Genomic DNA, 17018 nt, shown 5'->3' with positions numbered 1-17018 from the left:
GGGGCTGCCTGCCCACCCGATGGGAGAGCAAACGCCAATGCCCCTGTGAGGTTCTGGGTGAAGCAGCCCCGCAGTCCATGCAGCGACACATTCCTTTCAATGTCAGCCCCTCCGCTGGTGTGTTACATAACGCACTGTACTGAAAGCTCCATGAGTCAGAGAGGCCAGCCTGTCAGGAGCAATAGTCGGCTGCATCAGCAAGCTCACACACCAGCCTGCTCCCCGCAGCACCTGGGGAGAGCGTGGATCTGCACAGAGCGCCCCAGTTACAGCAGCGACGAGCCGCAGAAGGATCCGCGACCAAGTGCTGCTGGCTCCCCACCCGGCCAGCCGCACAAGTACCAAGAGTGTCAGGCTTTGCGGTTCCTCCCAAACCATCACGGAGCTGAGGTCAGGCAGGCTGAAATAACGGCACCGGGGCTTCTCAGTGGCTGTAGCATCAGGCGGCTGCCTGTGCGTCTGGGGTGGGGAACGCGGGCGTGCCACAGAGTTTAAGAAAACATCCAGTGTCAAGGGGCAAATGCCCCCCAGCTGGTTCCTGGATCCTGCCGTCATTTTAGTAATGGGCACGATCGCTTCCAAGCGTTAGGGGTTGGACTCTCGGATCCTGTGCAGCCAGGTGGCCTCATGGGATGGGCCGAGCCAATTGCCAGCTGGAGTTGAGCCTCCGGGCCGCTGCATTTCCTCGCTTGATCACCCGCTGTCCCACGGCGGGTTCTGTTCCCGAGAGCAGAGGACTTGGGGACCGAGCAGCTTAGCAGAGTCTGTCCCCATGCTCTGCATTGCCAGGGCGGTGGGCCAAGTTCCTGCCCCTCCTTTGTCACTCAGACCCCCGGGCAGACATTGGCTTCCTCAGTTTACCCGGCCTTCAGAGCAAGCGATGGGCCAACACGCAGGGAGGGACAGCTGGCAAAGCACTGCGGTGCAGCTGGGCGGAGGTGGACACGTTGCGTAACACACAGAGACAGAGACGCGCGGGGAGGGGCAGAGGGCAGCAGTACATGCCATGACACTGCAGGACGCACCAACCGGCCAGGAAGAGTCACAGTGAAGAGTAAATGAGCCCCTGGAGCTGCTCTCCAGCCCAGGGAGCTTCCTGTAGGAACAGAAGGTTGTCGAAGTTTCCCCTCCCTCCTCTCTGTGGTGCCAATTGTGTGCCCGGCTGGTGCCCTCCACCACAGAGGTGGCTGCGTTTCAGCGGCCCTGTGGGTAAAGGTGCTCTGTAAAGGAATAAACAGTACGACTAGCAGTGAGACATCCCCCACCCCTCTGCTCCCAAGTCCCACGGTCCCACCTCCCTCCGGCCTGGCTCAGTGGCAGCACGGTGCGCGCTCATACCCAGTTTCGAGGAGGAGGGGCAGTTGCTATTTCCAGAGCAGACATTCTTTAGCCTCCTCCTCCATGAGCCTCGACTTGCAGGAAAACGACCCATCTTGCGCTCCGGCCAGACCGAGCGTGTGGATGAAATTCCTCCTCCTGGGGCCGTACAGACGCTAAGGAGGCTGGATGAATGATTACACAGCGAGGCTGCTTTTACATCAGCTGAAGATCTGGCCCGAAGAGCTGCAGCCCATGTGACATCGACAGCCCTTTCTTCGCCCCCGTGTAGCCAAGCCTGAGAAAGCCCATGGGCAGGGAGCACGGTACCTCTTACCAGCCCTCACGCCGAGTGCATTGCGAAGGGAAAATGCAGGGGCGAGCCGCTACGCTGCGAGCTAGGGTCTGCTGCTGCGGACAGGCTGGGGCTGGTGAGTCTACGGTGGAAGGAACAGTGGGCGTTTGTCTGCTCACAAAGCCAAACTCCCCATCCATTTCCTTCCCTGCCATTGCGGGCCAGGCCCAGCGAGGCAGCAGGCCCGTAGGGGGAGGCCTGTTAAGTCACTGGGAGGACCACTGCTCTGCAAGTGACGCATACAAGTGTGTGCGCGAGAGAGAGAGAGAACAACAGAGAGAGGGTGCAAATAGCAGGGGAGGAAATTCAAGACAAAGCATCACTCAGCAGACGGCCATTCCTGTTCCACTAGTATTTCCCCTTCAGGGATGTAGAAATGAATGAGTGACAGGGATGGGGTAAGACCAGTACACGTGCTATTACGTCTTGAAACAGTGGCTGGGTACCAGGGTCATTAGGAGGTGGATCCAGCAGCCTTACCAGTGCCTAGAGCACATGATGGCCTTCTCGAAGGCAAAGACAGCAGGGCTTTAGAGCAGCACACAGCTTTCTCTCCTGGCTCTGATGCTAGCTGAATCAATCACACATATTTGCTGGACTTCAGGCCTGATGCACTGAGGCCAAGATGAGTTTTAAAAAAAAAAGTAAATCACACTTTCTTTTTAAGGCTGAGATTTTTTCCAGCCACAGAATGGCAAAGGAAACCTTAGCAGAATAGCAAACTGAGGATTCCCAGATGCTTCCTTGGGTGTTGGGGGGGTTGGCTTGTTCCACAAAGCATTCATCCATCATTTCTCCGCCGCAGCCAGACACTTGGCATCTTTATGCTCCGCCTATGCACAGGAATGTTATTTTAATGTGAGTCTTTGGGGAGGCACACTGCGCAAAAATACAGAACCTTTCTGGGTGGAGAGCCTGGAACAAAGAGTTTGTGGAGCCTGTCCCTTTCATTGTTTGCAAGTTTATTGGTAATCTGGAAAACGGAAGGGATACAGAGGCAGGCAAGTGTGCTGCTGAGGAAGGAAAAGCCCATGGTAAGATACACAATATTGAAGCCATGGCAGGGCAGGGATGGTAAATATCATAGAGGGTGCCGAGAGCAGCACAAGATCTAGGCAGCATTTCAGATCTTGCTGAGTTCGTGGCCTCAGCAAGTTATTGTGGCAATGAGTTCCACAGTCTAATTACACCTAATGTGAACAAGGTGTTTTCTTTTTCTCAATTTTCAATTTACCACCTTTTACATTTAATTGCTTGTTTCTTTGTTCTTGTCTTACAAGACAGGGAAAACAGAAGCTGCCAATCTGTCTTCTTTAGACAGTTCTTTTTTTATAGCCTTTTATCATGTCTCTTCTTCATCTGCTTTCTAAGGAAATAATCCCAGTCTTTTCACTCTCTTTTCACGAGCGTTTTTCTAGGCCCCTGACCATTCTTGTTTCTCTCCCGATGGTTTTTTGGCTGAGGCTCTAACTTGAGATCAGAATTCATTTCACTTTTTTTTTTTTAAATGAAAGCCAAGACTCCTATTACAATCCGATTCAGTAATTATATGACTCCAGAAACTGGAGCCCTAGACATGGGCCTATAACATGGAAGCCTTAATCAGTGATCCTGGGCAAGTGCACAAATTTCTCTAGGATTCAGTTCCCCTGTGAAAGATATTTCCTATTCTTTTCTCCCACTTTTTGTCTGTTTCTTTGACTGAGACTGTAAATTCTTTGGGGAAGGGCCTGTCTGATAGCACCTAGCGCGCTGCATTACAGTAATAGCTCAGAGCACCAAACAATAAAGTCAAAATGATGAATCAGTTCTAGAGTGAGTGACTGTGCAGTGGTGTTGATGGACAGGCAACAAGGTATTACAGAATACAGGGAGAGCGCGGGCAGAGGCATTTAGCTCACGTATGTAAGACACACACTTCTTAGCTCTACGTAAGATCATCTGTAAGGAGCATAGAGCATATGAGGAGGGATAATTCTGCTCCCCCTGAAGTGAAAGGTAAGATTCCCTGGACTTAAATGGCGGCGGAGTTAGACCACCACTGAGCACATCCAGAAATCCCAGCCTGAAAATGAGCTTCTTGGCCCCAAGTTTGGGTTTGCCAAGCCCTGCAATGGTATTTTAAAAAATCTCTCTCACCAAACAGGCTCTCAGTGTGCAGACACACGCGTGCACTGGAAACTCCTGCAAACGAAACCCATTCCATCAGCAGCAGCAGCGCTCCTAGGGAGCCTCTGTTACTGTATCATCCCAGCACCTCACCACACCTCAGGGAGGTAGGGCGGGATGATCCCCATTGGCCAGGGAGGGAACTGAGGCACAGAGAGACCGGCCCACAGCCTAGCAGAGCAGGAATTGAACCCTGGTCTGCAAAGTGTCACTCTACAATTGTAACCACAAGGCCATCGTTTATTTCTGGTTGTGTCACACTAAACCCACTTAGAAAGCAATTTCCTTCTTTAATTTCCGCTTCCCTGGCGTTGGGTAAATTCACGCTGGTCTCCGGGATGACTGTCTCCCTCTTTAGCCACCCACTTGCAGCTATGTTGGACTTGGAAAGGAGCTGGGGCTGCACTTTTCCGCTTCACACAGGTGCTTAAGTAGTACCCCAGCGTAGCAGTTGGGGTTGCTTCACTGCTGCTTTTCACGTGAGTCATGCCACAAAGAACAGTTTGTAGGGGCAGGGCTGTTGACCCAGGAGTCCTGGCTCCCTTTCCATTCAGGAAATTCCATTCTAGCTGGTAAAAATTGCCACTGGGTTTCATTCAGTCCTGGGACTCGCTCATTTCCTCCTAGGACACTGTTGCAGGGAAACTGAGGCAGCTGAACTGCTGAGCTTCCAGCCTAGAGCCAGAAGCATTTCAGCAGTGAGTGAAGCAGTCCCAAGTTGCTTGTAAAGCTCTTTGTGATCCTTCTGAACAGCGAGGGACCACACCGAACAGGGGATATCACGCATGTCGCGCACGCAGAGGGGACAGCCTGCACATTGGTGTAAGCACATGGCATTTCTCTTCAGCAAACTGATAAGTTTGTTATTAGATCTCTTCTCACAAGTGAGGCGAAGCAGCCAGCCTTCCCGTCACCAGCTGAGAGGGTGTCTTTCTGTCTGAGTGTCTTTCCGGGACATTTTTCCTTGTTTGTTTTCTGATGGAAACAGGGTTTTGAGGAGCAGCTTTCCAGCCAAAGCCAGGACTCCAGGGGGTGGTTTATCTTTCTTCCTCTCGCTCCGTGGGTAGATGAAGCACCGTGCATAAACACAGGAGCAGAAAGAAGGACAGTTATCAAAAAGAAGTTACGTAACTGCTTGGCTTCTGCAGTTGGCTGAAGCGGTCCGTTCTCACCAGGCAGCAAAGATGTTGTCAGTTACTAGGCTGTGATTATGTTACAAAGACCACACAACATACCGACACATGCAGGAATACCTAGGCCAGATTGGTGGCCGCTTCAGTCCAGAATCCTGCCCCTGTGAGTGGTCAGAAGATGCTCCTGCGAAAGGTGAATGAACCTTGGGCCAGGATGCTGAGGATCTCAAAGCCCTCGACAAGCACCAGAGCAAATCAGGCCTCACAAACCCGCTGTTGCAAATTACACTGGTCTATTCTCCCAGTGCAGAAACCCAGCACACGAGACAGGCGCGGCAGCGAGGGCCAGAATTCTGTCCCGAAGCAGGGAAGACAGCACGCACTCCCCGTGGGGCCCCATCCCCACCCCGCTCACCTCAGTGGCGATGGGTGTTCTGTGCAGGACGTGACTTCTCCCATTTGCACCGCGGACGTCTCCAAAGAACTTTTATCTGACGAGAACAACGCAGGGGATCCGGGTCCCCCGAGAGAACACAGCCCCTTTCCATCCTCGCGAGCTGGCTGTGCCCAAGTACAGCAGGACTGTCTCCTCTGCAGTGAGATCTCTCCGCTGCTAGGGTGCCACACACTGCCAGCCAGCCCTAGAAGGGTGCATACACATGCTGAAGAAACAAAACGCCTTTGACTGGGAACCAGTATCAATCTGAGAAGTTTTGTGGTTTCAGCACATGCAGCTGTCTCGGGGGATTTGACCCTGACCCCTGGAGCTGGGAGGTGGGTGACTCCTTGGCCAGGCTAACAGGCTTGTGGCTGGATTCCAGGAGCTTCCCAGGATTTGCTTCTTAGGATCTTTATGGCCACAATTTACATCGCTGGTCTCTGCCCTGGGGCATTAGCCGCAGCATCTCCCAGCACAGCTCTAACTAGTGCAGCAGAGCGTGCACCAGCTCAGACAAATGCCCTGTTCTGCTAACGCACCGCGTCAAAACTCAACCCTCATCTGCAGCTCGGGAATTAGCTTGTCCGTTTCCCCCTTCTCTCTGCTCCCTCCCTACGCTTCATCTCTTTCCCAGGGGCCAGGGCCTGCTGCCTCATTTATCCCTGCTGCTATGCATGTGCTTCCCTTCTTCTTCCCCTCCCATGAAGTTATCCTAGGACCAGTTACACCCACAAATCAACTGTCTCCATCTCCCTCCCAGGATAGCTACATTCAGAGCTGCACTACAGCCTTCGAGTGGTTATCCGCACTTTAACGGCACCAGAGCAGCAGAAGCAATGGACTAGGGAGTTTAGGATACAAATCTATGGTGCAGCTTTTTGATACGGTTTCTCATTTCTCTGCCCTGACGGTAGGAAAGAGCCTCTGCCGCCTCTTTGGGTTTCCAAATGGGATCAGTGACCTGACTGACACTGTGAGGGGGCCCGTAAACGTTAGCTGCTTTTCACACACCGCTCTCCTGAGGAGGGTGGCAGGTCCCCTGCAAAAGCCCTTTTCAGGAGGCGACGTGAAGCCAGCCATGCGAGGGGCTGAGCTGGTGGGGGAAGCGGAGAAATGGGACTCAGGACTCCGGGGTCTATTCCCTGCTCTGCCACCCTCTGACTTCGTGACCTCGCCAGCCTGCCTTCCCCACCCTTTGTCCCCCTGGCCCAGCCTGTGCAATCACTGCAGCGGCAGCTCCCGCCCAAGAAGGCAGCGAGAACCCCTGGAGGGAGCCCGCACACCAAGTGCAAAGCATTAAGAAGCAGGGGGTGACTCCATGCGAGCAGGCAGACGGGATTTGTGAATATTCTCCTTTCTAGGTGTGTCGGTGGGAGATTGCAAAGGGCTCTGGGGTCCTGGGGCACTGAAAGGCACCGTGTAATCGCAGCACTTTGCTCCCAGGGAGAAAGGTGTTCGAGAAACCACAATGCTAAATGCAAAGTACGCTCAGACTCCCATGAGTCTGCACGAGGGTCCCTGGTTCCCAGGCTGCAGGCTCCACGGGGCTGATGCCGGCTTTTGCATTTGGTCTCGTTCCATTTCCATGCCCCCCCATTCTCATTTCTCCAGGGGAAAGGAAAGGGGACAGACTCATTGCTTCTACCTGGCTGGTGACACTGCCAGCAACTGGCAAGCACCATCTCTCCGCTAGAAACTGCAGACTCAGGTGGAAAAGTTCCCAGGCAGCAGCTGGCCCACCCAGGGTCTGCTAGGCTAAGAAGCCCCTTCTAGAAGGGGCCACTTATTTGACGGTTCTTCTAGGCACTGTAGGGAATCACAGCCTCTCTCCCTGCTCATTGTTAGCCATCTGTGACCATCATCCTTCCCACACCCCTTAAATCAAACTCTGTGCAATCTCTCTGCCGTTAGGAGCTCTCCCTTCTAGGCACTCTGCCCTAGGGAAGCTGTCAGGAGCAGATTGATTTACCAGGGCCACTATAAAAGGGAACCTCTGCTTAAAGCTGCTAATTAAGATCAAGAGGCGAAAAGAGCCCGGTGGTTTTTCTAACTGGCCCCAAGTGGGGACGTTCTGCTGTCAGGCTGGTGACAGCCCGTTAGACTCTTCCAGGGAAGGCCTGGGATGGTAAATTCAGGTCTTTTCCTGCCACCTCCTCAATCCAGAGGCTGCCCAGCACAGCACAGAGGAGCCGCAGGTCCCGTCCCCCGGAGCTGAAAGACAAGTGCCGTTTGTTAACTCCAGTAAGATTCGGATCAGGCACAAGCTGGCGCTGCAGCTTTTCCTTAAGGCATTTTATTGCACCTGCGTAGGTGGAATTGGAGCCGGCAGACCCATGCAATGGAGAGCGAAGCAGAACCCAGCACTGGTTGCAGTTCAAAGTGCGAGCCTAGGAAAGGGCAAGGAAGGGAGGCAGAGCTTGGCCGTACTGGGGCAATTGGCCCCACATGTCCGAAGCTGCCCGGCAGCCCTGCCTTGGCCAGGCCCTACCAGTGCAGCCAGAGGGCTGCGCTCCTGCTCTGGGTTCAGACACCGGCTACGCGCAGTACTTGCAGAACAGAAAGCAGCTGGCTGGTGACGGCAGGAGCTGGAGGAGCAGAGCTCACTGCCAGCGTCAGGCGAGGAATATCTCCTCGGCCTCCTGGGGACGCTCTGCACTCAGGGTGGTATCCCTATCGGCCTGTGCTAATAGTTACTCAGCCCCAGCTCCTTGAAGGGATTTAGGCTCCGAACTCCTCTTGAAATCACAGGTGCTAAAAGACACGTGGGGACGTCTGGACCTCGCTGCCTACGAAAGGGAGGAAGGACGAGCACTGGCCAAGCACAAAGCGAGGGGCAGCCCAATGCTCCTCGGTCCCACCCTACCGCATCCCTCGAGATTCCAGCCTGCAGCCCATGGGAGCTGGTCACAGGGCCCCGTGCGGCCTAGGGTGGGCTCTCCAAGGGGACTTTCACAGCCGTGTCACACCAGGATTTGACCGTGGCACGCTGCAGGTGAACGGTCCACGCACGCACGCACCCACTGCACGGTGCGTGTGACACACAAAGTCTTTGTCCAGAGAACCAGCAGCATTCACCTTCCTTCTCAGCCTACATTTTGCACAGCTGCTACTGCCATTTGTCCATTATAGCGCCGGGCCAGGATGTAATAGGATTTCCTGATTGCCACAGAGCTAAGTGGGAAATCACCCTCTGGTTGACTTTCTGCTGGAACCTTTTTCAATCTGCCAGGCACAACAGCAGGCAAGACAATTCATCAATTAGGGTCGTCACTGGCAGGTGATGCATTGAATTATAGTGCAGAGAGAGAATATTTTCCCCTGGTACATTCGAGGCACCAAAGAAAAATACAGTGTCCACCTTTCTAATGAAACTATTTCCCCCTTCCCCTCACCTGTGATTTCTCCACTTTATTCTAAAACACGTCAGTGCTGAGTTACTGTGAATTCAGGCCTGCTCACATCAGAGGGAAGAACAATCCCATTCAATGCACAGCCGGTTCTGCAGGAAAGGACGGATGATCACACACACGTCCAAGCAGAGAGGGAAAGGGTGGCTGCAGCTTCTGCTCGGGAAATCCAGACATTGCAGAAAGCGTTGATTTAGTTGGGACTTCATATAAACTGTAGGGAACTGGGGAGGGCAGAGACAAAAGGGCCAGAGCCAGGGAAAATAAGATGCTGCCTCTTACGTCTAACGGCTCTGAAATAACCCCTGATGATGCCAGCGTATGTCAGCCCCGCCGAGGGCTGCTCCCATTGCTGACAGCGGCAGGTGGAAATACAAAACGAGGGAGTCACCAGACAGAGAGGAGAGAGCGCGGAGTGGACCTCTCTCTTGTCACTAGTTTGTAGCTGCCTAGGACTTTGTGGCGGTCACTGCGCTACCCATGGGCTCAGTCAGAGCTTCCGAGACAGCAGGATTGAGCCCCCTTCCTGCAAAAGCACAGGCCACTCGAGCTAAAGGAGAGTCGGGGGGTGAGAGCTCTGAGGCATTTCTACAGTGCTCCTCACCACAGTATTCAAGGCTCCTGGGGAAATCTGTAGAACTAGATTTACAGAGTCCGCTGGTCTCCCCGCCCTGCTCACGGGAGACTCTGTTCAAAGAGGGATAGTTTGTATTGTCAGTCGGGTTCTTTATCAGCCAGGAGGGTCTTGCAGCATGCCCTAGCACCAGGCAGACACCAAACTGGCTTCCTTCATTCCACAGCCAAAATTCCTGAAACTGAAATCCCCTCCAGCTCCTGCAGCCCTCACCCTGAGCTGCGTCAGGTGTGTTGTCCTGGAGGCGCACAGCTGTCTTGCTGGGTCACAGGTGCAGGGACTGATGCATTGATCACTGACGTAGCTGATCCCAGCCCACTGATGGCCAGGAGAATCAGGCTACAGCTTTCAACTGGCAGCAGGGGCTGGCTGGGAGCCAGAGGAAGGAGCATGACACAGGGGTGCTGTGCCCACAGCAGATCCCTCCACCTCCCCCCATTGAGAAGCCAGGCACCCAATGTTTGAGGCAGTGAAACTGCCATCTGTCCTGCCCAGTGACATTATCCTTATAAGGGCCACCTGGCCCAGAGAGAGAGGTGCAGCCTGTGATGTTTCACCTTGGTCAGAGCAGGCTGGACTCATCTCACGCCAGTCCCTGTAGCTTCCCCGGGCTGTACTTCCATGTTGAAGAGGAGGGCAGGTGCAATCTGCTCTGTTTAATGCAAACCAGGTGTGGCCTCCGGCCCCCAGCAAACCGCCGGCACATCCCGCAGCTCGGCAAAGCCAGCGATTCCCTTCTCTGTGTAGCAGAGTGCAGAATAGGGTGGGGCGCTGGGACGGCACGTTTCTCCCAGCACAGCTTCCTCGGGTGGACATGGCATTACATGGACCAGCCAGCTGTAAAATCTGTTTCCCAGAGGGACTTGCTGCAGTGTAAGAGCGACGCTGGTTGTGATAGCCCAGGAAAAAGGCAGCAAGCCAAATTAACAGGCTCATTAATCCACACATTTGCACTGTTTGTTTACTGTACATCCGCGAGCTACATCCTGTTAAAACCCCACCCTCTGTCTTCCAGCTGCCTTCCAAGGAGCCATCCAAGACAGGTTTAGCAGTGCGGTAGGATGTTCCATCACGTTGGGCGGGGAGGGAGAAGGGCTGGTGGTTCACTTAGAGAACCGGGAGTCAGGACTCCTGGGTTCTTGAAGCAAGGTGTGAAATCAAGCTCAGCCACAGGCTTCCTGCGTGACCTTGGGCAAGTCACTTAGCCTCTCCTTGCCTCAGTTTCCCTAACTCTACGAAGGGGATAAGAGCTCAGGCAAAATTCAGACTGTGTAAAGTGCTTTGAGATCTCAGAGGAAAAGCACTAAGAACAGGGCATTGTTAAAACCACCTCTGTATTCTGGGGACCGATGCACCGGAAATATGAAGAGCGAAACTGGGGGAAGTCACCCGTCCGCAGCCATGTCCTGTAGTCTGAGATTCATGCTTAGCCATCTCCGCCAGCCTCCCTAGGACCCACATACACAGTTGCTCACCCAGAAAAGCAAAGCAAATGTACAACGCCCTGACGTGGCTCCCAGTCCATCCGCTGTAGCAACTGCAAGGCACGGTTCACGCCAGCCGTAATTAAACAGAACCTCCTGAGCGGGTTCCACGGCCAACCTCCCACCTTCTGCGGTGAGTTTCCACTTCACTCGGCTGCTGTTCGTCGCGGACGGGCACCATTGGGCAGCACGCAGGCTGGCAAGGACAGATACAGCCAGGCTGCCCCTGCAGTGCCGGAATTAGGGACGCTCCTTTCCAAGGGCGACAGAGAAGGTTCCTGGCTGCACACTTCTGAAGTCAGGCCCCGTAGACTTAGCTCTGCGTGCAGAGGATTGCCGTAACAAATGCAGGGCCACTTAGCCCTGGACAGTCGTCACTGAGCTGCCAGCTCTGGCCCCATGCAGCTTCACAGTAACGGCAGCAGTAAAACGATAGACTTCCACCACTGGGTCGGCCTGGGAGGGCGGCCACCCCGCTTCGCTAGACGTCAGTGGGTTTGACACAGCCACAGCCCCGGACCCACACAAGTGACTGCACACGGAGTCAGTGCAGCTCCAAAACCAGCCCGGCCCCGCTCTGTCGAGGAAGCTACTCTCGACACACTTCGCCCATTTTAACGCCTGCCCCTTTCCCTGCCGTGGCATGTTCAGTGAAGCCCCTGCAGTGACCAGTGGAGGGGCTAGACCAGCGTTTCTCAATTAAATTTCCCCGCAGAACCCTTTAGGCTCCGCGGGGAAATTACACTCATACTCGATACCCTCCCCCGCTGAAAAATCCGGGACATCTTCCCTTTTTCGGCGGCGCAGAGAACAGCTGCTCTCGGCGGCGTGATGTCACTTTCTCACGGAACCCTAACAGTCTGGGGTTCCGCGGAACACCAGCTGAGAAACACTGGGCTAGACGTATCGTGGGGCCTGGATGAGCCACGCTTGCAGGGCAGCACCAGCCAGAATTCCCCCGGGCACAACTTCCCGGACACCAAAAATGCAGAAACTTCCCTATGTGACGCTAGCAGGCCTGAAAGCGCCTTCTGTCCCAGCCGCGCCTCGGGGGCTGCCCCGGCTGCAGACAGCTTCGTGGGAGGAAGGCAGGAGGCAGGGGACCTGCTCTCTGCCAGACACCAGCTTGTCTTTTTCAGACCTAGTCTCACGGCTGCTCCAATCGCCCCGAGGCATCTGGGGATTTCAGAAGCCGGCTGAGTCCCCGTCTCATCTCCACAAACAGAACCAGGAGCTATTAAACCGTCACGGACCTCTGTGGTACCATCCTCTCCTACTGCTCTCAGCTGGCCGGGCATGGCACCTAAGCCATTGCAATCAAGTTCTCCTTAGTGGAAGCTGCATTCCCCCCTTGCCGGCTGAAGGTAGTTGTTAAGGCTGGAATTTGGAGATGCAAGAACTAGGAGACAAAGCCCAGCTGCTCAACTGCATGTAGACGGGATTCTTCATTAAAGCTCTAAGTCCTTTCCCCTTTCCAGCCTGGATCACTGCAGGGACGTTGTGGGTCACCCACAATGCCCAGGGTCATCTGTGTTCTTCATTCTGCTACTCTTCCGCTGGCCGTCCTGTCAGAAGTGAGGCTTACATGGGCTATATCTGCCCTGCGCAGGTGTCCAGCCGTCTCCGTTATCAGCTGAGCTGACAGAACCTACCACGTAGCTGGCCCCAGGCATGGAGCTGTTCCCAGTGCTGCAGTTAGTGCCTCTGTAACAGAGCCATCAATCATTGCATGGACTAGCTCGCCCCAAGCTGGGTACGCTCCTGGGAACTTCACATTAAATGTGGCAGCTGATGGGGCGAAGCTGCCGGAGAGTGTGGTGCTACCACGTTACAAGCATGAGCCTTCTGCACTTGCCTAGCCCCAGGCACTGCCTCAGTTGCTCAGACCCGGGGCAGTCTGACATCTGCGGGGAATCTTAGTTTTCTCCCCACATTTGTCAGTGGCCGTGCTTTTTCATCTAAGCCTGCTGCCATCTGTGACTTTGTCTACCAGTCCTCCAAGGACTCAGATGTCACTCACACGCTGTGGGCATCTCATTACCACTTTAATTACATTGTCTGGCGAGCTTTGCCCATGCAATATCGGCAGCATTGTTACCTGAACACAACGCGCACTGAAACCAGCACACAAGGGGCTTTTCCTCTCTCCTTCCTTCATCTGCAAAACCCGCTCAGAAATTCAAAGGAAATTCACTTCCCCATATACCAGTTCTCAGTCTAAGTTCTTCTATGGCTCCCCCTCACCAAGGTACCTAAGCATTTAGCAGAGAACTTGAATTTAATTTATATCATCACTGGGAAGGACATTGGCTTCTCTGTTTTAGTTAGAGTTTTAAAATGCAGCTAACTATATGAGCATATGCAATAAGAATATAATCTAAAACCGCAGCTCACCCACTGAGATCATCAGTCCCTATCTGGACAAGGGGAATGAGGTTTTCAAATGCACGCTGGGCTGTTAAGTGCCTAGCTCCACTTAAAAATCACTGGGACTTGGGCACTCGCCTCCCATCTGTGCATCTGACAATCTGCCCCTTAATGCCCACGGGCCTGACTCTTGTCACCTACACTGGTGTAAACCAGAAGTAACACTGAAGTCGGGTGGATTACAGGGGTATGAAGCAGAGACGACTCAGACCCTCCAAATCCCCTCTTCTGACCCTGACCTCTTCTCAAAAGCCAGGGAAAATCGCTCTTGCCATGAGGCTGCAGAGTGCAGCAGACGTGGGGATAACTCAGGGGGTTAGGGAACTCCAGAGCCCAGGGCCCACCGCAGAGGCTAGCCCTGTAGCAGTCACTTCCCGGGCAAGTTAGTTCTAAGTCTTCAGCTCTAGCTTTCCCCTGGGTCACTTGCAGATTCAGCTGCAGAGGGAGTGAGGCAGTTTCTAGTTGCAGGGGCCGGACAGAGCATGTAGACCAGAGAGGAGGGCGCCACACACGGCACAGACTTTCCGGCTGGAGATGGAGATCATGTTCTGCTCCTCCTCTTCCCTCATCAGTTATTCATTATAAAGGGGGGTATCAGTAGTTAGTTGATCATCATCTACACCCCACGTCTCTAGTCCCATTTCCCTGCACCTTTCTTATCTTGATGGCAAGTCCGAAAGTTTCCTGGGCAGGCTGTGCCCATCTCTCCTTAGACTCAGGACATTTTCCCTGGCAGGTGTTTGCCTCTTCTCCTTTTCCTTAGGCACTCCTGGGTACTGCTCCACTCCTCCAGCGTGTTGCCTCAACCTTCTCAGGATGGTCTGGATGTGGCTTACACAGGCCCAGACCCTTCCCACTCCCAGCAGCCTCTGGGCAGGCCACTTAACGGGAATCAGCTGCAGAGTTGTTTTTCCTCTCTGTCCCAGAGCTCCCTTTAATTTGACAGTAGTCCACTGACCTCCAAACTCAGGATACCAGAGGGGCTTTAAAGTCCACAACATACAAGAAAACAACCTAGAGCTGGCTCAACCCAAAGGGGCAGTCGGAGCTCTGCTCTGACCAGGCCAGGCCAGATTCTTGCATTAAGGCAGGGGACATCCTTCCTGCCCCCATCCCAACTTCCCCCACAACTGCCTTCCCCCTCCCGCGAGGCAGCGGTCAGCTCTTTTTATCTTGCCTGCTGGGCCCTGATTGGCTTCCGCCCACTCCCAGCCCTTACAGCTAATTCTCATTGGTTCCAGCAGCAGCTGACCCTGGGTGGCCTCTCTAGGCAGCTTTTGGAGGTCTAAACTCACTGCTCTTTTCCCCCCAGAGGACACCTTCTTGAGGTGGGGTTCACCTCCAGCAGGGCACAGCAAACCCCTGGTGCAACCCGTCGCAGGTGTTCAGAGTTTCGTCTGCTTATTTCTCAGCTGAGGTCGTCACCCTCTACTTGTGACATCAGTCATTTCCAGAGCAATCAGCCGGGAGGGCACAAAGGAGAGGAAAAATCTCACCACCATCTGGTTATGTTGAAAGCATTTATGTCTGACATGTGCAGTGCTTTGGGATCCATTTCCAGGAGCCTGCCTGTTCTCTACCATCCCGTGCACTGACTGGTCTACTCCAGACCCTCCCCACCCCAGACCCGCACTCACTCTGAAGTTATGACCTTTTTGCAAAGGTACATGGGCAAGCTGCACATTCACTGGGTCCTTCGTTATCAGAAAACAACAACTGCCTAGGAAAATCCTGAAGGCTATGAATGGGAGCTGGTACCCAGCCCGGTATCCTATGGAATCCCCCATTCAGCTGCCTGACATCGCCTCTCACACTGGCAGATATGTTCGCATGGGACAGAAAAGCTGAGCAATCAAACAGATTTTTTTGGCTCCCCTGCATCTTACCCTGTGGCACACTGCAGCCCCCTGGCTGAAGCACACATAGGAAAGGTGCTTTCAGCTGGCATCTCTAGACATCCAGACTCCACCCTATAGCCTTTTTCACAGAAGCAGAGCTCTGAGTGCTGGTATCCCAGCCAAATTCCAGTGGGAGTAATTAAAGTCTCCTTGCAGTGGCTGGGTGTGAGGTAGTTTCAACTTTTAAATTGCTCTGCAGTATTGCTTTGCTATGCTCTGAAACAGCCGATGTGTTCCAGCCCAGAGGTGGCTGCATTCCAGTGGCAGATGAAGCGATTCCAACTGGTCTGTAAAGAGCTTGGAGAGGAAAGGAGCAAAGGATCCCCCAACCCTAGAGACAGGCATTCCCCTCCCCCCAGCTCATATGAAATAAAAGACTTACCTTGGAAGCAGGTGAAGAGTTCCCTTGGTTTGTCACTGACAATGTTCCCTTTGCAAATGCTGCATGCACCATATGATTTTCTCACTCCAAGGAAAACTGGTTTGCATTTTGCAGAAGCAGCTGCTAGGAACAGAATCTGCCACAACCTGCACAGCTAACTGGCTGAGAAGCAAAACTTCACCAGAGAGAAGGCAGACAGCATTAGGATTTCATTTCCCTTTTCAGTTTAGAAGGTTTTCCTACGATGCTTTAGACACAAGCAAACACAGCTAACTCTGCAGAAGATGGGACAGCAGAGGCAACTTTCTCTGTGGGAGGCAGTAGAACAAGCTATGGACATCTCAGTTCCTCCAGCATCTGGAGTCTTATAAAGAATGAGTCTGGTCATTTGCATATCGCCACCCAGAATGTTTTTCCAGCTCAGAACTCCCCTAGCAGCGCTTGCGTCCACAGTCTGCAGGTAGGAGGGGGGTAGGTTGTAAGTACCATAAACACTTCTCAAGCCAGAAAAATGGGAACATTTCCCTGCTTTTCACCTCCAGAAGCCTCACCGCTGGGAGCTGCGCTGGCTTCCTGCTTCACTGGTAGGCACAGGACAGTCCTCCACTGCATTAGGAGTAGCACCGAACCCTGCTGATCCTGGACATGGTGAGTTATGTTTATGGCTGCGCAATGGGACAGATGACACTTGCTTAGGCCTCCAACCCCGGTCCTTCCCAGAACCTGAAGGTGCCCCAAACGCTGACTTGATGAAGTCTAGCTGCAGTAACCCGAGGTAGATCTCACACACCTTATCCGCCTGCGTCTAAGGTGCGCACGTAACAACCGTCTAAGCAAAATGGCCGGCACGTCACTGGGAGCAAACGCTCCAGCTGCCCGATCATCTCATTTACCTCGGTTACAGGGTCCTGGCCGCAGAGTGCTGTGCTCTGGGCTGGCTTCATTCGTCTCCCGTCAAGTCGGCTGACACACGACTGCACTCAGCTGTGCACGTGGTAACTGGGATGATTCAGCCCACCCTAGCACTGCAGCTCCCCGGGCTCAGTAATCACTCCTCCACACGGCTGTCGTGCGGGTGATACAGCCGGAATGGTTGAGAAGGTCAGGGCACACCCGAGCGTACCACCATGCACAGCCCTCTCTGACCACCCCAGAGCCGGCTTGTCGTCACGGCACCCGTTCGTTGGAGGCCCACTTGCCCAGATTTCGCTGTGACGCCGATGTGGGCTGAAGAGCGGTCCGCACTTGGTGTCAGAAACCAGCCTCTTATAACGGACCCGCCCGCACCCAGGCCCGTACCTGGCTTTGATTTGCCACGCTGCTCACGGGCCCTTCAAGATCCACGCACCGCCAGCCTTCGCGCCGGAGGCCAA

This window comes from Emydura macquarii, unplaced genomic scaffold, assembly GCF_026122565.2.
Source record: "Emydura macquarii macquarii isolate MOO-44397 ecotype Brisbane River unplaced genomic scaffold, CSIRO-AGI_Emac_v2 contig_3390, whole genome shotgun sequence".
Taxonomy (NCBI): Eukaryota; Metazoa; Chordata; order Testudines; family Chelidae; genus Emydura; species Emydura macquarii.
This window is presented reverse-complemented; position numbering follows the sequence as displayed.